General features: G+C 37.9%; 1 protein-coding gene across 2 annotated transcripts in view; it reads right to left on the bottom strand.

Annotated features, from left to right (window-relative positions):
• Window positions 1-17,546, bottom strand: part of tafa5a (TAFA chemokine like family member 5a) — a 329,946-nt gene that overhangs the window by 203,858 nt on the left and 108,542 nt on the right. For both annotated transcript variants that reach the window (XM_088072751.1, XM_088072752.1), the window contains exons 6-7: window positions 9,186-9,272; window positions 8,978-9,086 (exon numbers count right to left, since the gene is read on the bottom strand). The gene's annotated coding sequence lies outside the window, so the exon portion shown is untranslated. The remainder of the gene's footprint in view (window positions 1-8,977; window positions 9,087-9,185; window positions 9,273-17,546) is intronic.

Raw genomic sequence — 17,546 nt, 5'->3', positions numbered from 1 at the left:
TGAACAAACATAGGTATATTTCAGTAAACTTTCATGTTTAATTTAGGAACAACGAAGAAACAACCAGCTCATACCAGATTATTATCACATAATGTGTGATGACTGAAACTTCACAATTAAATGCCATTGTTCGACAATCAAAAACACAATTGTACTTGATTTGTTCTGAGTTATTATTATGATTTGTATTTGTAGTGCTGACAGCAGTCACAACATAAGAGGTTATTCTTTGTTATCAAATTTGGAAAAATAAAGAAAAAAACAACATACAGGCATTGGTCGTGCGGATACAGATGGTAAAGGTAAAGAATGTATTTGTGATTACTCTGTATTCCACTACAAAGCATATGCAGGTGGTGTTCTTCTGTTTGACAATTTTATGACTGCCGTTATCTCCAGTGGTCATATTTGGCTGATTCATGTGCATATAAAGTAAAGAAGAGCCACATTTGAGATGGAAAAGTGAAGGAACTTAGTTGATGCTGTCCCCCAGGATTCCTATCATAGCAGGTTGGTGTGATTGGTTCCAGCCCAGCGCTGCCTGGGCCCATTTAGATAATAAAATGGCCCGCAGTCTCGGGACTCATATATACAGATGCAAATGCTGTGTATGCACACATGCACACACAAATAGACACATGCAGATAGGAAGAAGGACAATATTTTCACAGGCTCCTGTGCACAGACGGTCCAACAGGCATAAACTTGCCTCATCTGAACTCTTAGGGTGGATGTGAATCGATTTCAGTGGAGGAAGGAAGGCATCGGAAGCTGCATCCATCTAGTTTAAAACTGCTACACATGGTGAATACACTCTACTATAAGGTCTTTCTCAAGATCGACTCGTCAGGAAATTGTACCACTGCTTCACCTTCATAATAGTTTGGTGTTCGAAAAGTTTAAAAATATATATTTCTTCCTCCCCCTCCGCTGGGAAAGTAAGAAGGAAATCTCAGTAGCAGGGTGAAAAGCATCACTGAGGTCCCATGAATCATTTTTAATCTTGTTAGGAGCTGTATAGGATGACCTTTCCCGGTGCGTCTGTGTTTACCTGCCAGCCGCTGGGTCTATTGTGCAGTTTATAGGGCATGCAGTTCCTACACACTGTTAGTCAAGACTAAGGTCAGAATGAGTCATTTTCTGAACCACTGGGTGTGTGACTAGCCTCATGTGTGCACGCACTGTACAGCTGCATTAGGCCAGGCTCACATACACCTGGCTGGTAAAGAAGCAGGGAATGATTCAGGTTGCAGCACCAGTGTTTGCTGGAAAACTGTAAACCCTGCGCAATGATCAAAAATGGATTATTATTAGAATCTTGTTATTAGATTTTTATTTTTCATTATCATTATTGATGATGGGGGCATGGTTAAGACCTCAACACACGCTATATTTATAGAGCATCTAATCTCTGCCAAACATTCTCATTCTCCACTAGAAAAGCTAGAAAAGCACAAAAATAAATCACCGTAAGTGGCCAATGGCCAAGCGAAAGAAGGAATATTAGGTTTGTACAACAGTTTCAAAAATGTAATATAGACAGATAATCATATAAAAGAGTTCCAAAAACTCATCTATGGTGCAATTTCCACAGGAAATAATCTGCTCAAATTGCTCTTTTTGCACAAACTTACTGCAGTTAGGCATTTGGGTTAAACGTGCAGTTCATCAGTTGCTCTTTACGCTTATGCATTATACAGAGTTCCTACATCTGAAAGCTAATTACATCTAAGACTTTTTAAATGCCACTCGAAATGAAATTTAAGACTGATTTTACAATAACCAAAACTGGGGGGACAAAAAATCATCAGTAAATTATTTTGAGATTGGAAATGATTCATAAAATCCTCCTTTCTATGTCCTAGTATCTCCAGTCTATTGAAAAAAATAACAAGACATTTTAATACCAATTAAGACCTTTCAAAAATTAAATTAATTTTAAAGATCCATGGGAATTTTGAATGGATATAATATATTATATCCTGAAATATGTCAGTCTTGGGTCAGCAGTTTACTTAATGATAGAAAATGTGTCACTTAAGGAAAAACTGTGGCAACCACTGTTTGAGTTAGTGGTTACCTTGAGACTGACAAGTCGTTACCACAGCTAAACCCCTGCATCCAAATATAGTCTTCTGGCTCCAAATAAACAAGACAGCTACACCCAAAATGTCAAATTCATGGCTTCAAAGTGGTAGCCCACAAATCAGCAGGTTAAATCAGGGTGGCTTTGTCCACTTTTTTTATCTGGTGTACGGTTACAACAGAAAGTGAGGCAAATGTAAGAGATGCTGCGATTGCATACAAAGTCTATGGAAAGTCCCAAGTAGGCAAATGTTTAAGCTTGAGCAAAAAATACACACCCATCCAAGAATTTTATCAAACATCTTGCTTTCTTGGTTAGTTTTGAGATCGGAGGCTGAGCTTTCACGCACAAACACACACATAAAAGGCAAATGACAATACGTGTGGTCACTGCATCTGTTTCTAGTCCATTATACAGAGATGATAACATTTGACTACCTTAGCACATGACTACTAATGTTTTTTCCCCCAGGGTTGGTCCGCCGTTTCCACACAGCAAGACAACTGAACTGTAGAAGCTCAGAGCCGCACCAGAGTCGCTGCAGGTTGACATTCACAGAAAAGGCTTGCGGACAAACGCATGCAAACACCACTTGCTCTGATATACACATATGTGCATGGCCTCTCACAAAACAAGCTGCATGTCAATTATATGAACAAAGAGTTGACATTTTAAATCTTCCACGACATTTTGCTAAAAGCTTCCAATCTCAGTGTAAGTACGTTATAATCAAACCACTTTAAGGCCACTCCTGCTCCTGCAACTGTGAGTAATCACAGGGACAAGGCATTCTTCAAAAACGTATGAATAGGCAATCTTCTTTCTGTGTGGAATTGGCTCTGAGGTACGATTCGATGAATTTTAGTGGACAATTTTAGTTAAATTGCCACATGTTTATTTTTAGTACAAGTACCTAGAGTTATAATCAAACCACTCAACCTGGAATTTTCTGCACCATATTCTAACCATTTGGCACCAAAGGATCTCTTGTTACCGTCTTGACAGACAGTTTGAAGCATTTGTGAAAACAGTGGCTGTCTCTGCTTGTAATGCCAGCTATTTACGGTGAGTTATTTCTCTTTTTATAAACCTATAGCAGGGTTCGTTGAGTGGGCCCATTGGAATAAACTGCACTTAATCCTCCTGAGACACATGAAACCGGTTTCTCCACACGCGCGCTTACAGAACATTCCTGCATGTACTTAACAGATGTCATAAATCCCATTACATGTACTATAATTGCTCTTAACTACTGCCTCTAATTGACATGCAATATCTTGAAATCCATGTCTAAGCCAATGCCCTCTGACACATACAAAGGTCCATTTCCCACCCCCACACATAAGGTTGAGTTTTGCACATCTTATGCCATGAGATGTCAGCTCCAGCTGCCTATTCACGAATGAAAACTATTCTACTGAATGCACAATAAAACAAGCTTTAGTTCAAACCCAGACATGACCCAGTTCAACCCACGGCATCAGAGTCGTCTTGTCTCAGACTATTATACCTCCCATTGCCAAAGCTTCCCATTTGACCTTCTATACAAATGTCTTGATTTCTATTTCGAAGATGTGATTTACAGTCCATGAATAAATGCAACAAACGACATAGCAGCTTTTTATTTGGTGGCACCAGTATTACTGGCCATGTGTTAAAAGAATTCAATCCGACCTATTGATTAAGTGATGCTATGGTATGATATAATTGGTTATTTCTAAAGTCGATGTGCGTTTTTTTTCTTTAAACATAAGGGTTAGGGGGATTTAGTGACATATAGAAGTGTGGATTGCAGACTGCAGCCAGCTGAAACATCTCGTGGTTAGGATTCCTTTGAAAGGTTTCAACTCCTGGAAGCAGAATTATTGTCTCTTCCTCTCCAAAATACATAGACCAGGTAATTAAAACAAGTAAAAACATAGAATAAAGTGGTTTCACTTTTCTGATCAGTGTTTCTCTGTCTAGCTCAGCACCTGCTATTTTGTGACCATCTTTTTTTTCCTCTGAACTTAAGATCCAGTACTTCAGGGTTTTTTACAGGGATCTAAGATATCAGTGGAGGTGTTTCCCTCTCCAAAGTAGACTCAGTGATTTAAACCACAAAAAAAATAAGGCAGTGTGTGTTTTTCTGCCATAATGCAAAAATAAAACTTGTGAATGGTCCTGTCTAGAGCATCTAGACTGTTTGGTTTGTTGAATCTTGGCTGCTGTAGAAACAACATGGCAGATTCTGCGGACCTTATGGACAGCTCATTCTAAGGTAACAAAAACACAATATTTCTTATTTTCAGTGGTTATACATTAAAGAAAACATACCCATTATATTTCATTCCATTACTTCCACTATATTCCCCTAAATCTTTCACACTGGACCTTTAAACTGTGAGAAAAGAGCATCACCCTTTAAACAGGTTTTCAAGGGTCGATCTGTGACCAGACAGAAGAGCTTAGAGCAGCTTGTGAAGGATGCAGATGTCGATTGGTCTAGTTAAGTATTCAATACATCATACAGAGAGCAGCCATCTGCTTCACCTTGCTGTCAATTATAGACTTGTCTGCAAATTTCCATGGCAAAAAAAATGTTTTCAGTGTTTTTGCAGTTTGCGGTTTTTGTTGGCTGATTGACTAATACAACAAAACAATTCTGTGTTAGATCAGGGAGCGAGGAAGTGGAAGAAATGACACATTCATCTAATATAATAACGAACCAATATATCGCTCTAATCCCACTCAATCCCAATATGCAAGTGATTCGTGGACTTTTAGACATCAGCAGCTCAGTGGAGCAATCATTCACTAGTTGTCTGTATTCAGGCATGAAAAATGAGCCTGATCAAAGTATACTGACACCAAAATATCTAATATATCCAATGGCAACACATGACATTCTGAAATAAATTACAGGGTGTCTACAGGATTTAAGAAGTATTACATATGTAAACCCATGCTGAAGTGAGTTTTATGTAGGAATATAATTATTAGAGTGAGTTGGGTTAATTTTACAATTTGCAAACAGGTGCAAGTATAAATTAAAAAGACAGTATTAGCTTCAGAGGTAGGTTTAAAGATTGGTAGCAATAGAAATTTGGACTTTAACACAGAGGAGTTTGACCCGTTTTGACAAAAAGAAATTTAAAAATGGATAAACTGAAATTAGATAACGTGTTCCATGTCTCACAAATTTGAATTTAATGGCCCTGTGTGTGGGATTTGGGGATATATGGAATGGAATATAATATAATAAGTATGTTTTCTTTAGTGTATAATCACTTGAAGAAGTAAAAAAAGAATTGTCATGTTTGTGTTACCTTAGAATGAGCTGTTTATATCTAGATAAGGAGTGGGTCCTTGTCTGTGGAGGTCGCCATGTTGCACGGTCACATAATTACAGTAGCACAGAATGGACAAAACAAACATTGGCTCTAGACAGGGCATCCGCCACCATAGTCAGCAGCTCCTCTGCGATGAGCAGTATCAGACAAATAGAAAATTACGATAATAGTTCTTTATTTAGTGTTTTTGCCAGATTAAATCACCGGGCCTGTCTGCAGATACTTTTGCTCTTGATGAAACCTCCTGAATGTTTGGATCTTCAGCTATCAGTGAAAAAAGGTGAGCCCATTTGCCAGGAGCCAAACAGTGCTGGAGAAACATTGATTTGTAACATGAGACTGCTCTTTTCATATTTTTACTGCTTTAAATCACCAAGACCTCTGGTTGCAATCTGCAACCCTCATGGCTAGATGCATCTACTAAAATCCCCTAAATATTACACACTCTTCCTTTAAGACTATTTAGTGACTTTTAAAGGCTTAATATTTACAAAAGTGAATTTAAGAAATCTGAATGACCTGTAAACACCCTGACATTAAGTGCCATTTCTCAAAACTTGTGCTGTCTCAAATAAAAAAAAAAAAAACACACACAAAATACTGTAGAATGATTAGGAAAAAAATCAGCGCAATTGAGACAAACACACACATTCATTCTTTTTACCAACTCACAATTACCAGTGCTTCCTGTAACTCCGAAATGTTCCACAGTAACTTTCAAAGAAAGTAATAGGATGACAAGATGGTACACAATCTCAACAGTGCGTACACGCAAACACAAACACACACACACACACACGCACACACACAAATGAAAGCCTCCTTTAAGTGGTTGTCATTAGAAAATGGTCATTTTCTTAATGGCAGAGGCACTTAGGTTCTGCTAGTTAGAAGTGTAGTTTTTCATCATCAATTAGGATGACTTGGAGACTTTCATTTAAAACATTCTCTTCTTCAGTCTCTCTTTTTTTTACTCATTTAGACACACGCGCGCACGCACACACACACACACACACACGCACACACCTGGCTTGAAAGGCTTTGTGAGCTCAGTTTCATTGTTGATGAGTGAGGTAGCAAAGGGAGCCTGATGACCATACAAATATAGTGAATTCGCTTGTTTCTCTACCTTCTTTGTCTGCTCTGCAATCACATCGTGTCTGCTGGATCAGATTGGACGAATGGGGTCTGAATCGAAAATATAGTGTGTCTGTGTTTGTGTGCTGTGAGTGGATTAACACAGAGCAGGTCAAAGCCCGCCCTCACATATCTTGTTTACCGCAGTCTAAAAACGATGTTTGGATGGGGCAGTAAAGGTCTGTGTGCATGTGTGTGTGGTTGTTTTTTTCGCTGGTATCGAACCTTTCCACAGAGCCATGAGGTACTGATGTGGAAGAATAAACTGTGTCAGTACGAAGCTTCCTGAAATATAGATGCAAGAGGTCAGCAATACAATGACACACAGACGCCTTTACACTTGTACAAACCCGATAATGACTCAGAGGCAGGATACCGAATAGCCTATAGCTCTAAACACACACATTTAAATAAGACAGCCGAGTCTTTCTCTGTGAGCCACGTAAAAACACAGACATTAAATGCATAAACAACATTATTTGAATTACAGGTACAGCTAGCTCTTCAATAACTTCAAATGCCACAGTATAGAGAAACTATGAGAACTCTGTTCTCGGCCTCGAAAATCTTTTAGAATCCATCAAAATTTGTTTTGGGGTTTTTTTCTATAGACTGTCTCCAATGAAAAAAAACAGCCTCAGATGTTCCAAGAAGTGGCCCTAAAACAAGTATTTATGTTCTAATGACAGAGCTCTTAGCAGCTGTATTACGACTGGAGTAACGCAGGAAGCAAGGTCAGGGTACTGTAAAGAGTCAAAGTCGGAGTCAGTTGTTTTTTTTCCAAGCATGAACACAATTGTTCCATAACCATGACCTGTTGTTTATCACTGTGACCATGAAGATAATGCTTCTCAACAGTAAACGGAGACTTCATCAGTTTTCAACCAGCTTTGCATTATAACAATGTGGGTAGTACGTATAAATGAACTATGGTAAACTTCTCTGCATCTTGCTAGCGCCCAGATCTCCCTGCTCATCCCCTGTGAATTTGTGATGGCTGAGCTGTTACTTGGACTACAGATTATACTTTCGCACCAAAGTCACAAGGGAATCGAGAAAAAGCGCCACCCGCCCCTCCCTCAAACTCAGACCAAACTTATATTCACATTAAAACTAAGCAGTGCTGATAAAATATAAACATATAAATTCTGTTTGGCTGTATTTCGAGATTGTTTGTTACCAGTCTGTTGCCGTGTTGCTTTTTGTGTCAAAATGGACAAGCTTGCATATGAACGTTCATTGGTCTAGTGTATTCTAGTAGTAGGTTTTCTGCCTCAAGAGCAAAAGCAAATGCCACAGCCCTCTCTCATGTGTTTTTTTAATTTATTTTTCTTGCTGGTCATACAAAACCAATTTCAAAAGTATCTACTTCTTTCCTATCTTTTCTACTTGGTTAATACAAATCGCAACGTTCCCCCTATCTAAAGTGTTTACTTTAGCCTGAATCATGATCTTTCCCTCAACTTCACCAGGCCCTATTTGGGTCTGTTTTGTTACTGCTTAACCCAGCTTTATTTTTTCACAGTGGTTTATACTGCAGTAGGAATACAGACAAATTATTTTGCCCTGCTGATAGAAGCATCAGATCAGAAAAAAAATGTAATAGGTGCATTTCCATCCACCTGTTTTTATGCAAGTTTTTAATTTGAGTGGAAAAAAATCTGAGTGGAAATGCAGATTTTTTGTTTTGTTTTTTTAAATACCGTAAAAAGTTTAAAGTTAATAAAAGTGCAGCTGAAACAGTTTAAGCGAATACATGATGATGTAAAGCCAATGACAGGTCTTGTATAAGCCACTGTTAGCGCTCTTCATCTCCTCTGGAGGCTTTTAACACACTAACACACACAAGGTTGTTAACAGAACTCTTCCAAGAGCACATAGATGTAATATAAAAAATTCAAAACTCTTCTTACAGTGTGCTCTTCATTATTACACAACCATTATTTTCCTCCATTTGATGTTGGACGTGCTTTTCAAATACATCTCTTTGTGCTGTAGGTTTTTGCCGTGGTATAATGACTGGAAAATTAGCGCCACAAACAGCTTATCAAACTGAACAAACTCCCAATGTTCTCATGAAAGTAGTGGTTTGAAAAGCGAAGTTGAGAAGAACATTTGGCTGAAGACCTGACTTGTGTGTTGTTCTGGAGGGTATGGACAAACACCAACTTACATAATTTATACAGGTTACAACAAAAGAACATTCAAGGATTAAAACGAGGAATAAACACTTCTCATCCCATACCAGTTGTCCCATTGCTCTGAGATACTAATCCAGTTTTTGATAAACAAAGCTGAGTTTCAAAAACATTCCTCCTCTTCCATAGTCAAAATGTCAAATATGAAACCTAACATCCACACATATACACACAAAAAAACACTAAAGTGACACAAATGTTAGAATAAAAGCAGCTTTCCTTACCTGCTGGTGGCAGACATGAGCGCGTCTGTTCACCCTGCAGTATCCACTGCCGAACCACCAGACTACGGAGCGGCTTCTTTTCCCAGGCTGTGAGACTCCTCAACTCCTCCTTCAACACCAAAAAGATGTAGCAGGATTTAGGATCAACTTTAATTTTATTTCTTCTTAAATAACGTTAAAGAAAAATGACAATAAATCTACCCTGTACCTTGTCTTCATCTGCAGGTCCAGGACTTCCGCTTTCTTTGCTCGCTGGTTGGAAGAAGTTGCCTCAGTCACGTACTGTTTGAAATACCTGTTGTACACAATGGGTAGAAATACACAATGGTTGAGTATGTGCACACATAGATGCGAGAAAGAATTTATAATGTCAAGGAGTAGAGCCTCAAGTGGACATTTGGGGAAGTGCAGTTTTTGCCAATGCTGCATTAGCTTCATTTTACATCCCTGGAGGTCACTGATTGAGTAGAAGCTCCTTTGGGGCAGTTCACAGATATAGTTGATTCAGTTCAGATGCAGATGCTCCTACATGGCCAACCCTACACCTCAAAATTGTCAGAGTAGAGAACAGTAAATGTATTCTTGGTTTCTCAATCAATATTTTAAATAAACAAATGATAGGCTATGCTCTATAAAAAAGACTAAATAGCAAGAGCAGCTGTTGACAATCTTTCTTCCTGACTTCTTGAACTAATGTGCAGTTATAGCTTAACTGTGGTGCTGAAAACATTTATCACAGTATATTACATGGGTCAAAGATGTTGCACAAATAAAACATAAATGAGAGTAAAAATACCATCTTTACTCTACAAAACTCTAACCTTTCTGCTGTTTACTGAGCTAAGTGATTGTAAGTTTGAATGTGCCTTAAGGTGATGGCACGTGGTACTCATTAAGTCTTACACTAACAGTAGAATTCATTATCACAGCGTTACATGCAGAGTTTCTGGCTGTTTAATTAGCTGATCAAGATAACATTGCGCTCTAATTGCTTTAACGCTGCACCAAGTTATTGTGTATGATTGCGTGTGTACTATATATTTGTTACTGAATTTTACATGTTCCATCAAGCCTAATGAAGACACTAGAGATGAAAAAAAAATAATCACTCAGAAACACAAGCATGCCATTAAGAGACATCTTTACGGTTCTATAGTGTTATCAAACCCTGATTTGGTTTTCAAGCTGAAACTTGCTTTTTTTGTGACTTCAAGAGAAAACAATTAATTTAGAGTTCAATGCTTGTGGTAAAACAGCAAATTGACTGTTGTTTAAATGCATTCATTATCGTGTTGTGATTCTAGGGTAGAGAATATCCCATTAATCTCTTCGTTTATATGCAGTCATCCATATTATAGTAATTATCTGATTATGTCAAACACAATCTTCCCAACAGGCTGAGCCACATCAATCATTCCCCTGCTGTCACAAACTGCAGTCATATCGGTCCCATGGCATTTCTCCTGCTGCCACTTAACTTCCTCATGTGAAACAGGCTCGAGGACACTTGACAATTAGATAGTGAACACACACATAAAACACACTGGACATCATGCATACTAAGTGTCACATTTACCTGTGGATCTCAGATTTTATTGCCCATGCAGGTAATAAAAGAAAGAAAATAAAGTGTGTGATTCACTTAGCTCAGTGATAATGCACCATATATGCTTACCAGTCTTTCTCCCATCATCTTTTAGCAATTTCTTCAAATGTAATGCTCAGTTTAATTCTCATAATACCAAACAGGTCAACCATCTTCATCTTTTTTTTGTTTCACTAAAGGAAAATGTGGCCAGGGTTCCCTCTGATATTGTAGAGTACAGATTCCAAAGTAACTTCAGCTTGCCAGTGCCGGACCTAGCACATTCGGTGCTCCAGGCAATAACAAGAGAATACAGTATGGCTCTTGCCCTTTTATTTTCTCTCACTCTGATACTCCATTTCCCCATGTTCTATTTCTTTTGAATTGGAGAAAAAAAAACAACTTTTTTTGTCTTGCTTTGAAGAGAGTGTAGATGTGCTTCACCTTCAGTTCAGTTTTAAATAGTAAGGTTTTAGTGCAAAAGAATGTGGTTGAGAAGTACTGAGCATATGACTAGACAAATGAGACTTGGATTATATGACATGAGTTGTGTGAGAGTTTGTAAATTATGTTTTGTATAGTTTTGCTTTTGTTAAATGCAGCGCCAAATTAATCAATAGGTCACCATTTTTCTTGTTGTTTTTCTTGTTCTGCAAGAAATAAAAAAGGTTTTCTTCACAAATTCAAGGTAAAAAGCCATATATAAAGCTCTATGACCGCCATGACTTCTCCTCTATTTACCCTTCTTTTTTCTTCTTTTAATTGACAAACCCAACATGTGTAAAACATCAGGTAAAAGGTACAGCACAAGTTAAAAACAATATACAGTAGCTGAAGGACAAGAGAGATAAATAGATGAGGTAAACTCAGAGGATTCAAGGAAGAGAAAGGTGTAATTTTCCAAAAGCTTGACACTTCTTTGTTGTTAATTAAGCTTAAGAGTGACTTAAAACGAGCTTTCAGTTCCAGGAGGAGAGATACAAACTTAGGAGTTGACTTAGAGAATTTTTGTTTGAAGAGGAAGATTTATCCAAAACCTTGGGCTATCCAGTGCTTTAATATCTCTATTGGTGCCTCATGACAAAGCTGCCACAGCAGGACTCAAAATGTAGTCAAGCTATCTACGTCAGAAAGAGTCTGTTTAACACACAGCTCTGAATCTGTATGGTAAGTGATCTGTGACTGACCAGCTAACTTTAAAACCTTAAAAAAAATGGCTTGATATTGAAAACTCCCAAGAAATTCATAGAAAGTATGACAAAATTATCTGAAAATTAGTTATTAAAAAGTGCTTAAAAATCTATTAATTTTGTAACAGACTTTTAAATGTGTAAACATGATCATTCTTGACAGTTTTCCAGAGCTTTTTTTCTTTTTTCCCCAAGACATTTTTCTTGCAATTTGTGGGACACCTCTTGCCAAGCTGCTCATTGCCTTTTTTCTCCATGTTGTTGAAAGGTATAAAACCAATTGGCTGAGAGTTAAAAGGTTTTAATACTGTAAAGGGCTTCTAAAAGCAGCACAAGAAAAGTGACGTTGCTCCAGGTTTCATAGAGTTAAGAGTTAAGTATGATGAAAAACCATAGCTATGAAAAACATACACAAATTCCAAAAAATCAGTTCTCACAACACCACGGACAGTGATCAGAAATGTATCAGATTTGGAACCACGTGAGAAAGTGTTTCCAGATCTGACTGGAAAAAGTCAGATTTCTGTGTCCACTCTACTCTGTAAAACTACAATATGTGAAATGGGAGCAAAGAAAAACGGATTTAGGCCACATTTTCTTGTAAGGTGAACATGGCCAAATAACCAAATCAATCAAATATATTCCTGCCTTTAGTGTGTACCAGGTCCCAAGAGAAAGTCAGATGAGATTTAAAAATAGATGTGAGGTTTTTCAGTCTAAATGCACTGCAGAGCACCCTCTCTGTCCTACGCTGTCAATAGCAGTGCTCCTGTCAATGCTGTCAGCAATAGCAGTAGAGGACATAGTAGTGGAGAAACATTTTGTCTGTTATGGTCCGGGCTTGTGTGGCCAACCTAGAAAAAGTTCTGCTGCATTGGTGGCCAGCTGGAATCAGATAAATATTACCGAGTCGAGTCTACCTGTTGGCTTCCAGCAGCTCTCTTTATTGGCCGGCGAGGTGCTCTGCCCAGTGTCAGCTGGGCTCCTGCCAGGCCGCAGCACTATCAGCACCAGCCTGAGCTTCTAAAATGTGAGGTTATTCATAAGGTCCCACTGGGGAGGTCTTTTGGATTGAAACTCAAATAGCAAAATGAGCTGTAGTGACACTGCCAGCACATGCAGGGAGAAGAAAGCAAAACGTATCGCAGCCAAATCACCCGTTAATGTCAGAATGCATCAGCGGACAGCAGAAGTAAAGGCAGCTGGAAGCGTTCAGAGAGCACTGGCAAGTGTTAGGAATTTCAGTCAGTAGTGATCATACGCATTAAAAATTATGAGTCTGAAAACTGGCAAAGTGCTCATTTATTAGAAAAATGATTCATATCATGATTTTCTGTTTTTTTCTTCACACAATCAAAAATATTTAATCTGATTTGTTCCTCCCTTTGAAGATGAGCAAAGCGTATTTTTCAATTTGAAGAAACACAACCTGAGAATTTTTTGTTAAGGAACCTGTAAAAGGTGTCAAGAAAATTACCTAAAAATTACATTTTTAAATAAGAGGGGAGGAATATTTAAAAATATAGCACTTTTCATACAAGAAATGAAGCTCAATGTGCTTTACAACAAAGAATTACATGCACCAAGTGCTTCACATGAAAAGACAAAACCTGCGTGTAACAATTAAGTAAGACCAGGAAAGCATGTATAGAATGCATCTTCACGTGGATAAAACCAATTTGATAATACTAATAAAACTAATAAAAGTTAAAATAAGGATAAAAATGGAATGCACAGAATGCATTAGATGGAAAGTAAAACTGAGATAATATTAATTTAAAAAAGGCTAGAAATTGTGCATGAAATGTATGAAATTAAGGAAACTAAAACATTTTAAAGAAGTGCAGCAGTGCATAAGTGCGAAACAAAATGAAAATTGAAAGGAAATGAAAAAAATGTATTATTTATGTATTTGTTTGTTTATTTATTTTCTTGTTTTTATTTTTTGTTTATTCTCTATTTATCTGTTTTTTTCTTGCATTTTTTTTAAGCCATGTCTTGTTAAATTGCTTGCTGCCCTAAACTCATGTTTTTAAAAGAAATCAAACTTTGCTCAGGTTTTAAAGGGTTCAAGTGCAGAAGTTAAACTTCCCCAATAAAATGAAAATATCTGCCACAAAATCTGTCCTTGAAGCTGAACGTGTCTATAATCCAAGATACTTTTGAAATCTGTTATTTACATAGAGAGGTTCTCTATTTTCACACCACCGCAATATCCTCCATCTTTTTCCTGTGAAACTGTCACTGTGTCCACATGCATAATGATTAGTTTCAACCATGCATGAAACTACATTGAGGGGGACTGGGACAGTGGTCACGCTTGTCAGTGGTAGACAAAGGATGGGTCCCATTAAAGAGATGAGCTTTTGCACATGGAGACACACACATGCACATGCTCACTCAGTCATGTAGTCACACAAATACAGCATCAGAGAAGTAGACACATGAGTAAGCTGCCCTGCAGAGTGGGCCACAATGTGCCAAGTTTAAGAAAACCAGTCAGAAATGCTTAAGTTTCTGTCACTTCCTGTTACATAAAAAGGTCCTTTCTTTCTTCTGTCTACACACACACACACACAATGCAACCCTGTCTCCTAAAAATATATTTATATACTACACAATGACAGGCACACAAACACACAATATCTGTCTGTCATCTCTAATTGGTTTGTTGTCCGCAGGCTTCTTTCTTCTCAGCCTCCTTCTCCATCACACTTTTCTCTCACGTTTTTTTCTTTTCATTATTTTTTTTACAACTTTTTAAATAGTCCTGGTTTGCCAGCAGAATGGCAGATTTTGCTTCCACATTTGAGTGAGAGCCGTGACACCTTCCTCAACAATAAAAAAAAAAAGACTTGGTCCTTTAAAGAACTAGAGGTCAAGGTAACCTTGGAGAAAATCCCTTGAGAGGGACTCTTTGTGTGGAGATGCGCTTTGAGGTGGCAGGCAAGAGGAAAAGCTGCAGGAGTCAAGGCCCATCATAATCTGTTGATTTTAATGGAGCTCTCCCAAAGTCTATTTGTCAGTTCCAAAGCCTTGTGCTAAACATATTGCCCCGTGGGAGATGAAAAATGGTCATTTTTTTCTCTTTTTCTGGGTGTCAAGGCAATGCAACTCCAATTGAAGCAAACAAAATGTTTTAAATTCAGTTTTGTTGGGTAAGGATTTGTGCACCTACAAAATCATAGAATCAAAAATTGAGTTTCCTTAGTATTTTTTTATATGTGCTTGCATACTCTTAGGCTTATATGCAGAATAAATCCTTTTCATAGCAGAATTTTATCTTGGCAGTAAAAACCAAAGGTGTCGGCTACAAGAGACTGCTCTAGGAATGAATAATAAAGCCCTGAAATAAGTTAGCATTTTACCCCCGATTCCCTCGTCTCAAAGTCAGTGGTTTTTGGTTTTTTTTGAATGCCTAAAATAAGGTCTGTGGTTAACACAAAGAAAAGAGACTTCAACATTTTGCACCCGCTCGTGAATTGTGAACCTTTATGTCTCCTAAAAAATGTGTGTGATTAAAATTTGGCTAAATGAAAAATACTGAATATCATCATGCCACACACGGCTTTACTGCCTTGTTGTGGTAGAGATGTTAAGTCATGTGACCCTGCGACCAATTGTATCAAAGCTTGGTTAAATTGTATCAAGGTGTTCATTTGTGAAGATTATCTTGCTGAACAAAGCATGTGTGCAGTAAACTTTTGTTTGCCACAAAGGTTATTTTCTGAAGTGATCCAATTTCCAAAGGAAAATTCCCATGTGCTTTTTGACAAGGGAACCTTGGTGACACTCACTTCTGCATTAGCCTACAGAAAAACATCATCCCTGGACCACTCAATATATGGCTTTAAAGAACAGCTTTTTGGGGGAAAAAGCTTAGTCTTTTACCTACTGAGAGTTAAATGAATATGTGTGCATCAACTTTGGAGCCATAGCCAGGAGTCAGTTATCGTTAGCATAAACAGCTAACATGTAAATTCAAGGTTCAAATCTAGTCCAACTTCCCACAAAACCACTTTTTTTCTTTTTTCTCATTTCTATTTGTGAACTAGTTAACCAAAAAGTCTTTTTGTTTTGTTTTCTTTTTTGTTTTCACTTTGGAAAAATCCAAGCTAGCTGTTTCCCTCTGCTTGCTGTTTTTATGTTAAACGTTAGCTAAGATAACTGTTTAGCGGCTAGGCTTTCATACTTCAAATGTGACACAGGAGTGTTGTCAATCTACTCACCTCACTCTCAGCAAGCAGGCAAAGTGCATTTCCCAAAACGCTGAACTACATTTAAATAATGGCTGTATATCGCTCGGAGGAACTAGCTGTAAAGTTCCGGGTTTGATGGCGAGCTGCAACAGCTAACCTTTGACACCAGCTGGAACAGAGCCCTCGTTAGCAAAGCTTATTAATTACACCTGTGCAAGAGCCTGAGCTACTCTGGCTGAGACTAAAAGCTGTTCTAAAATTCAAAAAAGGGTGTGATAAATTACTTACATCTCTCTCCTACCTACAGAGCTAAAAAAAACAACACAATAAGCTTCAAAAGTAAGGAGCAAATAAGACAACATCCTGTGGCATATTTCTTACTAATACTACAATTTTTTTTTAATTTTAGTGCTAATTGGGAAAACAAAACTGTTGTTTTTAATATTTTCAATAATCAAATACAATTATTCTTATTATTTTTATTATAATTATTTCTTAAAAATTTCAAAATTGCAGTAACAACAACCTGCAGAATGCAGTTGAAGAGCAAAGCCAATTAGGAGTTAGAGTCTTAATCTTGCATTCTTTCTAATGGCGAGCAGAGGGTGACTCACTGGTTGCAAAAAATAATAATCAAACAAAGTCATATTGTAAGGAAGTGTAATGAGTTCCCAATGAGTTTATGGTCTTAATTGCTAGTTTTAAGTGTTCAATACAGCATGATATTAATTTTGCATATTATACATCGTTACTTGTGGCTCCAAAAATCCTAGATGGCAACCACACACAATCAAAAATATTCCAGAGTGGACATTTTAACTTATGGGCATTCAATGCCAGTTAGCCAGTGTGCACAATACCAGAGCCCCTAAAACTGCATGATTAGGCTATCTATCTTCTTTATTTTATTAATTACATCACTGTTATATGCCATGTCTGGCATTAAAAATAACCAGTTATCAACTTCAAACTAACCTGCTTGAAAGTGATATTATCACATAACAGATTGTCTTCATTTTCCATATGATTGCATGAATGACCAGGGCCATAGCAACCAAATCTTAGGAACAAGTTTTGGCTCTTCAGTGCAACAGCACACAGAGCTTCTATTTTCACTCCGAGTCCAACAACAGCTCCTCTCAGCTAGTTTCCCTCCCTCCACCCACTCATGGCTTTTACACATCACCAAGCCCACCACAGACTGCACACTGTGATTACAACAGAGGCATTGCGACCTCAATTCAGTGTCAACAAACTGAGTTTTTGTGACAAAGTAGCGATGTGGGTGGTGACACTTTCTTTTTACCGGTTCTTGCTGCGAAAACGGTAGCAAAGACACTCAAACATATGTGTCAGGGATGTGACGGATCCTGATGCAGCAGGTGCAGCAGGCTCAAAGTCACATTTTACATGCGCACCTACAGAGACCGATGAATGCTAGTTGTGGTTTTCTACAGCAGAGACAATGAGAACTTCTTTCCTTATGTATTTGTGCAACACTTGTTTTGCTTGCTGTTGCAGAATGCCCTAACATGTGCTTGGGTAATTTCTGTAATACCCACGCTCGCTTTCAGAAATGATAATCTACTGAATGA

Source organism: Plectropomus leopardus, chromosome 22, assembly GCF_026936395.1.
Source record: "Plectropomus leopardus strain MGB_pleo_1.0 chromosome 22, ASM2693639v1, whole genome shotgun sequence".
NCBI classification, from domain to species: domain Eukaryota; kingdom Metazoa; phylum Chordata; class Actinopteri; order Perciformes; family Serranidae; genus Plectropomus; species Plectropomus leopardus.
Note: the sequence above shows the minus strand (reverse complement) of the source record. Positions and strands in the feature narration are given on the sequence as shown.